We start from the raw sequence: 15,674 nt of genomic DNA on the forward strand, positions 1-15,674 counted from the left end.
TCCTATAAAAACTAGGAGTGTGTAGGGAGATAGGTATTTTATGATTCTTACAGATGATTGCTCAAGAATGATGTGGGTCACATTCTTGAAGGACAAGTCTGAAGTCTTTGGAAAGTTCAAAGCTTTCAGAGCACTGGTAGAAAAGGAAAGTGGTAGAATAATCAAATGCCTTAGAACTAATGAAGGAGGGGAATTCACTTCCGGTGAATTCAACAAATATTGTGAAGAAAATGGCATCAAGAGGCAACTGTCTGCCCCTCGGAATCCACAATAGAATGGCCTAGCAAAGAGAAACAACTGAACTGTGGTTGAAGTGGCTAGAACTATGTTGATCCAAGGAAAGGTCACTCACACCTTTTGGAGAGAAGTGGTGAGCACTGCAGTCTACACAATGAACTGGGTACTCATCAAGAAAGGGAAGGATAAGACTCCTTATGAGTACTGGACTGGTAAGACACTTGTGGTAAGCTACTTTAGAGTATTTGGTAGCAAATGCTATATCAAGAGGAGTGAACATCAGAGCAAGTTCAATGCAAAATGTGATGAAGGAATATTCCTAGGATATTCCACAAAAATTAAAGCTCTCAAATGTTTCAATAATAGGACTCAGAGAATCATTGAAAGAATCAATGTTAGGGTTGATGAAAACTCTGAGAAATACGAGGGAATCGATAGTAAGCAAGTAGGAGATGAGCCGGTAGTAACTTTCTGGGAACTAGTTACAAATCAGCCCAGTACCAGTAATTGTGCTCCTACATCGGTAGATGTTGATACTGATGAAGATGAGGATGATGAAGAAAAGTAAGAGGAAGCTGTTAAGAACATACCTAGGTATGTCAAACTCAATCATGATCCAAAGCATATCATAGGAGACAAAGATGCAGGAATTCTTACAAGAAGAAAGGTCAAAGAAAGCTCATGTATGATCTCTGAATTTGAGCCTAAATCATTCAAAGAGGCACATAAAGATAAAGACTAGATCAAGGCAATGGAGGAGGAACTTGACTAGATAGAAAAGAATGGTACATGGTCTTTGGTACCCAGACCGGAGCATAAAAATGTCATTGGAACCAAATGGGTTTTCAGAAATAAGCTAAATGAGGATGGCACAGTGGTAAGGAACAAAGCCAGACTAGTATGTAAAGGATATGCCCAAGAAGAAGGAGAAGACTATGGAGAAACCTTTGCTCCAGTAGCAAGATTTGAAGGAGTTCGTATGCTTCTTGGATATGCAACTTTTAAAGGATTCAAGGTATACCAAATGGATGTAAAATCTACATTTTTAAATGGAATACTTGAAGAGGAGGTGTATATAGAGCAACCAGATGGGTTTGCCCTATCAGAAGACAAGGAAATGGTGTGTAGGCTACATAAAGCCCTATATGGACTGAAGTAGGCACCAAGAGCATGGTATGAACGCTTACATTCCCATCTTGTGAAGATCGGATTTGAAAGAACAAGTGAAGATAGCAATATCTACTTAAAATCAAAAGGAGACCAAATTCTGATCTGTGAAGTATTTGTTGATGACATAATCTTTGGTGGAGATGACAAGATGAGTCATGACTTTGCAGATGAGATGAAAAAGGAGTTTGAAATGTCACTCATAGGGGAGATTAAGTTCTTCATTGGACTATAGATTCAGCAAATGAAAAATGGAATCTTTATTACTCAGTCCAAGTATGTCAAAGAGGTGTTGAAGACCTTTGGCATGGAAGACAGTAAACCAGTTGGTACACCAATGGTGACTAGTTGTAAACTATCAAAAGAAGATGACTCAGCATTGGTAAATGAGAAGGAATACTGATCAATGATTGGTAAGTTGCATTATGTAGTGCATAGCAGACCAGACATTGCACATGCAGTGGGTATTACCGCTCGGTTTCATAAAAGCCCAAGAGAATCTCACCTGGTAGCAGTCAAGTGGATTCTTAGATATCTGAAGGGAACTATTGACTATGGATAATGGTATCCATACAATAATGATTTCAACCTAAAAGTGTTCACAGATGTTGATTGGGTTGGTAATGTAGATGACAGGAAGAGCACAATCAGTGGTGCATTCTTTCTCGGTGGTAGACTGGTCTCATCGATGAGTAAAAAATAGAGTTGTATCTCTTAGTCAACAACAGAAGCAGAGTATGTTGCAGCTTTTATGAACTGCACCCAGACTATTTGGATGAAGCATGTATTGAATGGATTCAAAGTTCCTATATCTAAACTAGTAAGTATATTTTGTGACAATACAAGTGCAATTAACATTTCCAAGAATCCAGTTTTACATGCTAGAACCAAGCACTTTGAACTCAAGTATCATTTCTTGAGGGAAAAGGTTTAGAATAAAGAGGTGGCATTGGAACATGTTTCCAGTAAGGAGAAGTTAGCAGACTTATTCACCAAGCCTCTACCAAAGGCTACTTTTACCTATCTGAGAGGTGAGTTAGGGGTGTTGCCCCTTCAAGAGGTAATTTGAAGGTTTGTGCTCTTACTTTGCTATATCTTTTCAGGATTGATGTGTTGAAAGATGCTACTCCTCAGGGGGAGCAACATAGTGGAACAGGGAAGCTTGTGCCTCCACTTTGGCATTGTTGTCGAAGGGGGAGAAGATGTGAAGTGGAAAAGATATCTGCATTATTAAGGAGAAGATGTGATGTAGAAAGAGAGATATCTTTGTATATTGCCATCAATGCCAAAGGGGGAGATTGTTGGCATATGTGCAGAATATGTTGACATGATGATATTGTGTTATCATTGATGTCAATATGCTAAAAGAATGAACCGGTAATATACTCAAGAGAGAATCGGTAATATGCTGAAAGAGAACTGGTAATATGTTGAAGAGTGAACCGGTAACATGATGAAGAGTGAACATGATTATTGAAGTTAAGCAATTGGCAAAGTGAACCGATATAATGTTGAGAACCGGTATATGTGCTAAAGGTGAAGCGGTTTAATATGGTATGACTACCGGTTGGTAGTCTCAGCTTCTCGGTTGAAGTGTTTCAAGCCTATGTGATTCAACCGATGGCATTGTGTGATGAGTTAGCATTGTAATGGAGATCAGATCGTATCGCCACGTCAGCCTTGTGCGCATGAAGGATCTTGCATGAAGGAGATTGATCCTATCTACCTCAAGAACGTGCGAAGTCTCTGCAAACGGTGGAGAACGCGTGATTGGTTATTGCCTCCAAGAAGCGATGAAGAACGAATGATGGAGAATGTCTTGAGATCTGTTCAAGACCGTCGTATTCAAATTGAAAGTGTTCAATGGTCAGGATTGAACCGACTAAATTTCTCAACCTAAAAGTTTAGGGCTTAGGGTTTATGCTACCGACCTGTCTGTTTCCTATAAGGTCGATGTGGTGTTTCATGCTGAGGTTGTTGGCAAATCTTGTGTGTGTATCTATGTGCAGAGATACATGATTATTGCCAAACTAGTTGAGAGGATTAATACCTTCATAGTGTGTGTGCAAAAGGAAGGAACTAAAGTAGATCTGCCTCGGCATTGAGTGCTATTACCAGATCATTGTGATACTTGTTGTTCTCTAACCACTTCAACAGTTGGAAAATCCCTTAAAAGGGTAGCTTTAACCAACTTGTTGTAAATCCTTTAACAGGGTGACTCAAAGCCATTGAGTTCATAAAATCCTCTAACAAGGTAACCTCTAACAATTTTTAACCCTTAACCGAGTATTCTAGCCATCCCTTAACTGGGTGATCCCTAACAGGATCAGTTCTAACAGAACCTGTTGTAATAGTCTTTAACCGGACTAGGCTTCTAACAGAGCAGACTTCTAAAGAGTTCAAAAACAGATTATGGGTATTCATCCCCACTGTGGCTTTTCCCAGTTGGGTTTCCACGTGAAAAATATGTGTGTCATATGTGATGTCTTTTTCATGTGATGCTTTGTTGTTTTCTGTCAAGCGGTGAATCATGTTGATCTAGCAAGTTATTATATTTTTGTTGATAGATTACCTGTCTATGCACAAGGATAATGTGGAAATGAGGGTGTAGGTTGTGTGGTAAGATAAGTGTTTTTTGGTTTATATCTTTCATAGTCTCATTGTGCTTAACCGGTAGTATTTTGGTTTATGACCGATGTTAGTGATTGGCAGTCAAGTTCACTATTTGCAGTCAAACCGGTTTAGGAAAAGTTTTTTTTGCCTGTACTAATTCACCCCCCCCTCTCATTACCGGTTTGGTACTCATTGTTCATCATTGAGTTATCACGTAGATAGATACAATTCCACTCAATAAATGTGCAAATGATATTTTCTCATTTACCTTTGTCGGTGGGGGTTTTCCCACCATATCCATGCATTCTTTCTTGTGTACATAGAGTGTATCTAACCAGGGACTCACCAAACCTCTCAGACTTCTGGCTCTTTGAATTATTTTGTCTCTTTCCTTCTCAAGAGCATAAATTTGGTTCTCCAAAATCAAAATTTGACCATCATTTGGTGTAGTCAATGAAATTAATCCATCAAAAGAGTTAGCAATACTTGCAATTTTCTCTTGAATATCTTTTATCTTTTTATCTACATTTGTTGTAAGTATTTTAGTGTTATAGCATACCCTATATGTGTGTACATTGTTTTAAAGAATTTTCTATTAGGATTAGCTTCTCCTCAATCTTTTCCTTCTCTATTTCAATTACTTGATCAAAAGCGGCTCTCTTAGCTTGAGTAAATCTTTCTAATGCTTGTCGGTGTCAGATTTACTGTAAGGATTGAAAATCTTTTGATATGTGCTCAATGATTACCTTAAGCTTGCCGGAAGGGCTCACTTCATTTTCAATCTTACACTCTGGGACCAATCTGTGTAGAATAGTCATTGATTGATATATAATCCCCTTGTCTATGGATCCCTCCTTCATTAGTTTTTGAGCAGCCATCATCATTAGTTCAGTGGGACTCATTCCTGTGATGGTTTTCTTTTCTACCTGATAAGTATCAATTGACAATAATGATGGGCCAACAACTGGTACCCTGTCTGATTCCCCTATTTTCTCCTCTGATGTTTTATCCTTTATAACCTCCTCACTTACACCGGTGGCTTCGCCACTTGGTGCAATCTATGTAACTGTCGGTTCCCCTATAGGAACAGTATCCGTAACCTATACATTTGTATACGGAGGACAATTATCCTCAATGTTAGTATCCTGTACAATTTTATCTTGTTCATTCTCAGTATTAACTGGTATCTCAGTATTTGTCTATACATCTGTATTTACTGGTGGCTCAATTTCCACTATCTTGATATTTTTCAAAATTGGGGGTGAAGTACGCATAATCCCCTTTCCTTTTCCTTCAACTGGGGTATCTATAATGTTTGTCTTGGTTTTCGGTGAAGTAAATAATCCTTTGTGTTCTCCCAAAAATTTAATCCATGCTTTTTGAGTTTCCTTTATTACTTCATTCACTCTCCCTAGCATCAGACTAGTTTTCCTATGTTTGCTATTGAAGACTTTTTTGTCTGTCACCTCAATTGTCTTATACATTTCATCTAGAGTTATAGTAACATAGCTAGCTAATATTTATTGCATTTTAATGTGTTTATCCTCTTGCATAGCAAATAATCTTCTAGCATCTAACATGTTATATAACTCAGCTAGTATTTGATTTTGTATCTCTATTAAGGATTTCTTATAGATATCCAAGTATAATAGGACTGCTTCTTCTACCTCTCTCTGTACATCATCCTCTAATTTTTCATAATAAAATTTAAAATTCTTCAACATGCCATCTTTAGTGATTTCATCTACTATTTATGCACAAGTTTTAGGTGGTATGATAGTTATATTACTAGTTTTAGGTGTTAAGTCAATGTCACTCTTCTTCTTCCTCTTGGCAGTACCTGATGCAACTATAGGTATAGCTTTAGGTGCTTTCTTCTGTGTCGGTGGCTTGATTGTGACCTTCCTAACTGGTTGCTTCTTTGCTTCCACCTTTGTTTCTTCCGGTTTCTTCCTAACAACCCTCTTAAATGCTAATAATGTGTCATCCTCTAATTTAGATTCTACAATAACAGGTTCAATATGAACTTTCAGATCCTTCCTCTTTCTACCTTTCTCCGGGACAACATCAATTAGTGTCTTTATGTCCTTTGAGACCTTCTATAAAAATTTACTTGCTTTTCCTTCTTGTTTCTCCCTTTTCTTCCGGTTGAACTCTGTTACAACCTCTTGAGTCTTCTATTGTGCAGTACCACAAGGCTTCTCTACCTCATCTATTGGTGCATCAATTAGCATTTTTGCGTAGGCATCAAGAATCTATGCATCTACCTCATAGCCCATTTCTTCAATCCAAATCTTCTGGGGCTTAACTGGTTCCATCAGAGTCTCATCCTTCTTACCATGAAACATATGTCGGTAGAGTATTTTCTTACCCTAGACCTCATAGATTTTTGGAATTCCTTAAAATACCCCCATATCTTATCATCTCTCTGGCTTCCTAATGCAACAATTGACTGCTTCAATTGTCTTCATACCGGAATGTCAAAAGCACATTGTCTCTTACCAGAATTGGGTGTATCATTCAAAACATATAACATTAGGCAAACTAACAAGTTCCCATACCGGAAAGTGTCATTCTTCTCACCCTTAATCTTTCCTAAGTTAATTAACAACTCATCAAGCATCCAACCACATAGATCTAAATTTACATTATCTCTCATCATTTTGTATGCAGCCAAAATGCACAAACTGGAAACATAATTCAATCAGTTTGACTGAGTTACCTTATATATGATATTAATGCTACCTTATTTGATGTCGGTGTCAGTGATAGTGCTCACTTTCATGGATCTTTTTTCAAATGTAGCGTCGGTGATCTTCCTCATGAGGTTGTTTGAAACTTTCTTGTCTGGATGTTTCCCTACCGATGCCAAACCAGTAATTGCCTAGATGGCTTCCTTGGTGATTTTGTAAGGTCTATCCAGCCATATGAATTCCCCATGTACTCTACTCAGTACATATCTAACTATCTCATCCTCAAACTTTGGAATATCCAGAATGCCTATAAACCCTAGTTCTTCAATATGTTTATATGTCGGTTTGATCTTTCCAGATTATCCCATTAGCTCACTCATATACATTCCCTTGATTTTTTAAGTTCCTAAGTCCTCGATATGACAGTGAATATATGCCCTGACATCCTATACATACATAACTCCCTTCGAAACACAAGAAATGCTCCAATAGAATCTTCCAAGGTAGCCACATGTGGATACCGCTTGACAAATGGCATGGGGTAGTCCTTGACCTTGACTACAGTTGGGTTTGCAACAAAAATAGGAATAGAAGATGATCCTGCTTCAATGTTTCAAGATAAATACCTTTTGATCACTCTCGGTGAAAACCTTCAACAAATTTTTCTAGATGCCGATGAAATCGCTCAAGAAGAAATTTGATTGCCTCTGAATAGCCTTTTATCACACTTAGCCACTCTGAATCACTCTAAAATCACTTTGAATGTAGGGTGATTAACAATGAAGTGTATTCGACCTTTTATTCTTCGAGAAAAACCCTAATCTTCCATTGACATAAATGACTACTGATGAAAGATACCGGATCTCGCTCAGAACATATCCATGCCAGATAACCCTCTCCAATATCTGGAACATCTTTCAAAACCTCTTCCCGGGGCATATGCACCATCTTCATGAATTTTTCCTACCCCTAAGGCATCTACCTTAGTTACCGGATGAGCTCAATGTTAGTGCAGGAGAAGCCTCTTCTATCAGATAAGTAACCAGGACATTCCCATCTGATGATTGTTCTTCAGTCTTCCTGACCCATCTCTGAGTATGATCTTTCCAGATTTCACTAACCTTCTCTTTTTATTTTTCATTTGATCCTCCATTACTAATCGGTGGATTCCTTCTTCTACAGAACTTAGCAATATGTCCAACCTCATTACATGCATAACATGTAACATTGTTCTTTTGAATTGCTTTGCTAAAACCGGTGAAATTGCTTGACTTGCACTGATTAGCCATATGTCCAAATTTTCCACAAGCATAGCATTTAACATTCATTCTACAATCTTTTATCTTATGACCAACTTTATTGCATTTAGAACATTTACCGAGAGTAGAATCAGGGTTTTGATTTGCTCTGTTTATACATTGCCTAGCCATTTGACCAAATCTATTGTAAACAAAATATCTACCATTGAATTTATAAGCATTGAATTGTCTTACCAGTGCCTTATGGTTTTTATCTTCATTAGCAGTACCGTAACTCTATCCTTGCTCAAATCCAAATCCACTGGAATCTCCAATTTACCTCTGTCTCTTCAATAACTCATCAAGCTATGCTGAGTTGATCTTGAATTTTTCTTTGTACTCACTTGCACTAGTTAAATCTTCTCTTTGTATAATCATTTGTCTCTCAGGCTCTTGCTCATTACTCTGGGATTGTACCAAATTAGTTCTCAACATATCATTTTCATGAACCAGCCTACCACATTCTTCAAACTTGTTCTTCAGGGATACATCAAGATTTTCTTCCTTTTTCTTTTTGTCCTCAATCTCCTTAGACATCCTCATAGTTATAACTTGCATTTAATTCTTCATAACCATGTTCTCCTGACTCAATTTCTAACATTGTTCCTTAAGTGCATTTTTCTCTTCATCATCCTAATTTTGCAAAATTTCCTTCCTTTTAGCTTGAACAGATGATAGTCTCTCTTGTAGGACAAGAATGAATTCCTTAGCAAAATTCAATTCATCTTGTAGCTTTAAGTTCTTCAACCTTTCAACATCATAATCTTCAAGTGCCATGTCAAGTTGTTTCTCCAAAGCCATATTCATTGATTCTGGTTTCAAGATCTTCCTCAAGCTGTTAAACTTCCTTCAAGGCACAAGGCTTTGATACCAATTGTTGGAAACCAATAACATTGAGAGGGGGGGGTGAATCAATGTTATACTAGAATAGTATATTTTAGCTTTAACAAAACATTCATACACCAACCACTATATTGGTATAAATAGAATTGAAAGAAGTAAAGCAACCAATAAGCCAAACACATAAATGAGAACCATAACACACAAATTTATATATGAAAAACCTCAAAGAGGAAAAACCACAGTGGGATTTGTGACCCACAATATCAATCCACTGGCCATTTGAAGAGATATTATAAAATATGAGGGGCCTTCACTTGCACGAAGTCTTACAGCCTGCAGCACACTGCTCATCACAAAAGGAGCCTCACTAACTACACAAAATTCTAGACAACAATCCGCAGAAGTCTGAACTAGTAAGATAGCATCTTCTATGCTAGAATACAGTTCTGGTTTAAGCTCTGTCTGTTTTGGTTTGAAACCCTAAACCCCTTTACCAAAATAACCCTTACAATAAATTCCTCACATATATAATCTCTCTGAATAATTTCGCATCATATTACATTTGCATCATGATCCATTACATCCATTCATAATGATCTAATCAAACTGACCTATATACCCTATACAACTTTTATGCCTTATGTCTTTTTACAAAGATATATTTAATATCAAATTACATGTCGGCTAGATAACATACATGTATAAACATTAAAACAAATTGTCGATGCTGGATCTAAGATATGTCGGCCTCCAATCCCGATGACCTTTACTATACCATGTCGGCCTGCATTGCCGATGACCAAAGAAGTCTTTTGTCTTGTCGGTGTCAATGTAGAATCTGTTAAGTGTCTGTCAGTACACCATATGAAGCCAAAACACAAAATCATGTTTCCATCAGTGACAACATAGTGAAACCAACCAATAGAGTGTCAATTTCCAATAGTTTCAATCCATATAAGGCTTTCCTCAATCTACAAACCATGTCCTTGTCCTCTAACAGTGAAAATTCATCAGGTTTCTCAATGTAGACTTCTTCTTCAAGATCGCCATTTAGAAATGCACATTTGACATCCATTTGATATACCTTGTAATTCAGTGTGCAACATAGGCAAGAAATAGTCTTACTGCTTCAATCCTTGCAACCAGAGTATAAGTTTCATTATAATCAATTCCTTCTAGTTGTGAGTATCCTTTGCAAACCAATCTAGCATTGTTTCTTACAACTTGTCCTTCTTCATTTAATTTGTTTATGGATACCCATTTAGTTCCAATAACATTTTTATTTTTTAGACCTAGGAACCAATTCCCATGTGTTATTCTTTTCTATCTTATTTAATTCTTCTTTGATTGCTTTCATCCAATTCTCATCTTTACAGGCTTCAATAACTGATTTCAGTTGTTGGAATGAACCAGAGGAAAACTTAGAGGGGGGGGGGGGGGGTGAATCAATTTTCCACAAGTTTGCCAATTATTGCAGATTATGAACCTTCTACTGAAGCAAAATAAGAACAACACAATGAAAGATAAAGAATGAGAGTACACAACACACAAAACCAATATTTTGACGTGGAAAACCCGGTCCACGATGGGAAACCCTACCCATAGTCAGATAATACTTCTGCAGCAGTATGTGAAAATATTACAAAGAGGATTGCACTTGCAATCAGGCCAACAACCTAGAGGACACTCCTCAACACGAAAGGGAAGTCTCACTGACTTACATAATCAATGGACTATAATAGAGGAAATGAACTGTGAAAATACTAGCTCTAATGCTTGGTTACAGTTTCGATTAAGCACAGTCTTGTCTGCCCAGCAATACCAAAATCTCCACAACACTTCACTGAATGATATATCCATGTTCGCACATTTACCTCTCTTTGATAATGCAGACAAGACATCCCATACAAAATTACCTTAGCATATCACCTATATATACAAATCATCAACCTTGATAATAAGGTCGTCTAAACCCTCAACCCTCAACTCATAATTACAAAAATTACATCACCTAATACGAAGATCGACCAGACACTAATATTATGATTTACATTACATAGCATGGACCTAATTCAAATTCTCAAACAATTACATCCATCAAAAATCCCGCCAAGATGAATCGCAACATGATACACCAACTGGGAAAAACCATCAGTGTTAATAACACAAAATATCCAATCAGACCCAAATAGGATCACCAAATCTTTATGCCAGCCAATGCAAAGCCACCAAATAATTGGGACATGATCAAGAACACCTTCAGAATTTTAAGAACCATTTCTAGAAGTCAGATCAAAACCACTTCACCATTTCATCAAATATCATCAACCGGGACCAAAAACATCAACCAACAAACTAGAACATAATCAATAGCTTCTGGAGAACCAAAAAATGAACCAACTGAATATGACATACACAGAATCATCATGAATATCCTACCTAAATCGAACCCAATACCCCGAACATACCGGAGCAAAATCTTTGATAACCTCTACCAAAACCATGTTCAACCGGAGCAAGTCAACAACCAACCAGAGTAGTGTTGACATCAATGACAACACATAATCAATTATTGCATAATTCCAACAACATTTACATAAGGTTACTACTTATAGTAATCTTTTTTTTAGTATGAATTGGTCCGAAATTTTCTCAAAAGCCTTGGATTGTCTAGAGAAGTATGCTAGTAAGTTTTCGCTGCAAGATCAAGTGTAGATTTGAAGATATTAAAGTTTCTATTTTTTAAAGTTGCAACCAAAATTTTTGGAGTCAATTTTGAGGGATTTAAAGGCTACAAAAGTGTTTTTAGTTGAGTTTGTGTATTATAGTTGATAGAGCACATTACTAGCTTCTCGGTGCTTCAAACAATTAGCCAATCAGACACTTAGTTCAAAAGTTATAGCCTCTAGAAGTTGGGTCTCCTCAAATAGGAAATATAAAAAATGAGTCACACACATAAATGAGCTATAAAAGGGAGGCACATGTGTTGATGTGTGTTTTGACACATAATAGGGCATATAGGATTGGAGATAAAACTTGCACCAATTTATTGTATGGTTTTAGCCCATAGGTTTTTTATACTATTTGATGATTTCATGTATTATATCTTCTATATATGAGATGCTTGAGATGGAGGTTGTGTGTAAGAGTGTTATAGATATTGAGTTACCTCTTAATCTCTAGTTGGTGATAATCTTGTGAAAAGATTGTTTTGCAAGTATATTGTAACCGTTATTAATTTTTGAATAATATATTGAGCAGCTTTTGGAGTGTGGGATTTTTCTCCTAAAAAGGTTTTCCCCATGTAATTCATTGTGTTGTGTTATGCATGGCATTTATATTTAGTTAATTTTTTGTAAATTTTATAAAGATCTATAAAATTTTTGCATTACTCTCCTTCTAAGGTTAGTGTAGGAAGTTGTTTCACTATTTAACCTCCTTACAAGTGGCATCAAAGCCTAATAACCTTTAGTTTCATTTGTTGGTTGTTGGGTGTTTTTAGCTAATCCAAATTTGAGTGAGAAATTGTGCAGAAAATACTTTTTGATATTGTTCCTAAAGAATTTAGATGGAAATTTCAATTGATAAAATAGAGATGGAGAAATTTTCTAGAAGTAATTTTTAGATGTGGAAATTGAAGATGGAGGATAAGCTAATACATCAAAATCTAAGGGATGTTGTTGATGCGAATGTCTCAAGACCTTCGGATCCTACTATGATTGTTAAGTATGATATTATAGATTGTAAAGCTAAGCATACAATCATATTGTGCTTAGAAAACTCCTTTCTAATCAATGTCCATGAAGAGATATCTACAAAAAAGCTATGTAATAATCTTGGTAAGATGTATCAAGCAAAATCTTTATTAAATCAAATTTTCTTGAGAAAGAAATTGTATTTATTGATATTGGAAGAGGGTGAACATATTACAGACCACCTAGAAACATTCAATACATTAGTGGCTTAATTGGCATTTGTTAGTGTCAAGACGGATGAGGAGGAGAAATGGTCGATTTTGCTTCATTCTTTGCCTAATTTGTGGGATTCTCTTATTATGGCTATCGGTAGTACTTTTTTTTGTTTTGAAGTCTAAAGATGTGATGAGTGCCTTGCTTGATGAAGAGATGTGGAGGAATGTATCTATTAGTTCAAAGGAAGCTCTAAATATTTGTGGAAGACCTAAGGAAAAAGGCAAAAAGAATGAAAAACATGACAAATCCAAGTCTAGAGGGAGATCCAAATCTCATGGAAAGTCTAATGTCATTTGATAAAATTGTGATAAATCAGGACACTACTATAAGGATTGCAAATAAGTAAAGAAGTAAAATAAGAAGTTTGATTTTGATTATGAGTCCAAGAAGAAAGATGGTGATGCATTGATTGAAGCTTTCACCACTCATGCAAGTAATGATACATGGTTAATTGACTTAAGTTATCTTTCATATGACTTCCAATAGAGAAGGTTTTCTAAATATGAAGAATTTAATGAAGGTAAGGTGTACTTGGTGATGATTCTCATTTAGATATTTTGGGTTGTGGTAAAGTTAGAATCAAGGTCCTTGATGGTAAAATAAAAAGGATTTGTGGTGTGTTGCAAATCCCTAGACTACCTCAAAATCTATTATCTATGGGCAAACTAATAGATCAGGGTGTGAAAGTAATATTTTTGATGTAGGATGAAAAATGGTTAGAGGTGTTATGGTGATTACTAGAGGTACCCAAAAGCCTCTTCCAATGAAGTATTCACAAATTTACTTTTCACAAAAGAACTATTACACTCAACAGTGTATGCATCTATCTTATACAGTTTACCAAATCTGACACCTCTAGAAATCACATAGCACCTTTGACCATTTTGCATCCTACATCAAAAAAGACTACTTACACACCCACATCTATTACTTTTCTCACAAACAATAGATTTTGAGCTAGTTTACTTTACAATCTACAAAAAAATTAGAACACTCACTTATAAACTATCTAGAACACATAGTGACATCAATGACAACACAACTCAACATAACTCAAGTTTCCAACACTCCTTTGGCAAATGTGCATATGTATCACAACCAAAATCTCCAAGATGTCCCACTGAAGGCTTATGACCTAACCATGCCTACATAGGAATTTTTTCAACAAGAGTTGATGTAGGAGACATCTTAATCAGCTAGCAAGTAATGCCAATAGCTTCAACCCAAAACTATGTAATGGAAATAGACACTTAGCCACATTCGAGAAAAGGGTCTAAGGACCTTGAAAAAGAAAAACCTTGTTGAAGGTTTGAATGATTGTAATCTTGATTTTGATTTCTGTGAGCATTGGAGTTATAGAAAACCAAACTACATTAAGTTTTACTGGAGTTCACATAAATCGTATGGTGTGTTGGATCTAATATATTTTGATGTGTTTGTTCATGTTGATGTCTCTTCCATTCCATGATCCACATATTATGTTTCATTTATTGATGATTATAGTAGATGGACATGGGTAATTTTTGTTAGAATGTTTTGATACTAGAGGAAAACTGAGAGGGGGGGTGAATCAGTTTTCCACAAGTTTAACAGTTAAAGAAAATTATAAACCTCTTACTAGAGCAAGATAAGAACAACACAGTGAAAGATAAAACATGAAAGCATAGATCACACAATACCAATATTTTGACGTGGATGTTGGCAATTTGGAGGAATTTATTATGTGTTGCATTGATGTTTTGTCATTGATGGCAACACAGGTTGTTTTGGTTGTTTATCGATTTCCGGTTGATTGGTAGAGTGGTTGTTTATGTTATTGATCTAGTAGGATCTAGTATGCTTTGGTTTGTGGAATTAGTTTGGATCTATCAATCATGCTATTCAAATGTGTATCACAATCAGTTGGTTCGGGATATGATGACTTAGGAGCTATCATTTGTTCTAGTAAACCTTTTGGTCACCAGTAAGGGTTTTACTGGCAAAGCTTTGTTGAATATATTTTGATGCACATGATAAGTGGTGTTGGTGCTGCTTCTAGATGGATTTTAGGATGTTGTTGGTTATCATGTTTGTGTTCCAGTTCATCAGTGGTGTTGGATTTGGTTTATGGTGACCTATTTTGGGTCTGGTGTTATCTAGGTTATGAACCGATTTCTGTAATGTGTTGAAAGATATTCCTGATGCGTTACCGACAGGATTTAATGATTGTTTTACATTTTTTCTAGCCTAAGCCGACTTGCTTGATCATTGGATTGTGGGTTTATGTTGTGAACTTATTGTATTATCTTTTTGGTGGCTGAACTAATTGTTTAGGTCCCGGGTTGGTATAAATATGATGTAAGATATGTATGTATGATATACAGGTCAAGGTTATAGGTTTATCTATGTGCAGATAATGTTGTAATCATATGCAAATGGTTTGGTTAGTCATAGGTGATCGAATTGGGTTTGTAAGAGAGGTTTAAGGCCTCTAGTATTGAGCTTAACCAGAACTATGCTCAGGCATGGGAGATGTTATACTTACAATTCACTCTTCTTTCTAGATTGTAGTTCGATGTTTTTATAGTCAGTGAGGCTACTTTTTGTCATGAACAATGTGCTCTAGGTTGTTGGTCTTCCTTCATGTGTAGACCCCTCATATTGTAATCACATACTTATTGGAGAAGTATTATTTGACTGTGGGTAGGCTTCCCACCATGGTTTTTCCCTTTACTCGGATTTCCACATACAAATATTGGTGTCATGTGTTTTGGATGGATGGTAATTGTTCTGGGATTTATGTCTATGTTTAATTGCTATATTAGTTATTACGGTATTTGGTTTATGCATTTTGGTATTGATTTTAGGTGTTC

This window comes from Cryptomeria japonica, chromosome 5 (genome assembly GCF_030272615.1).
Source record: "Cryptomeria japonica chromosome 5, Sugi_1.0, whole genome shotgun sequence".
Taxonomy (NCBI): Eukaryota; Viridiplantae; Streptophyta; class Pinopsida; order Cupressales; family Cupressaceae; genus Cryptomeria; species Cryptomeria japonica.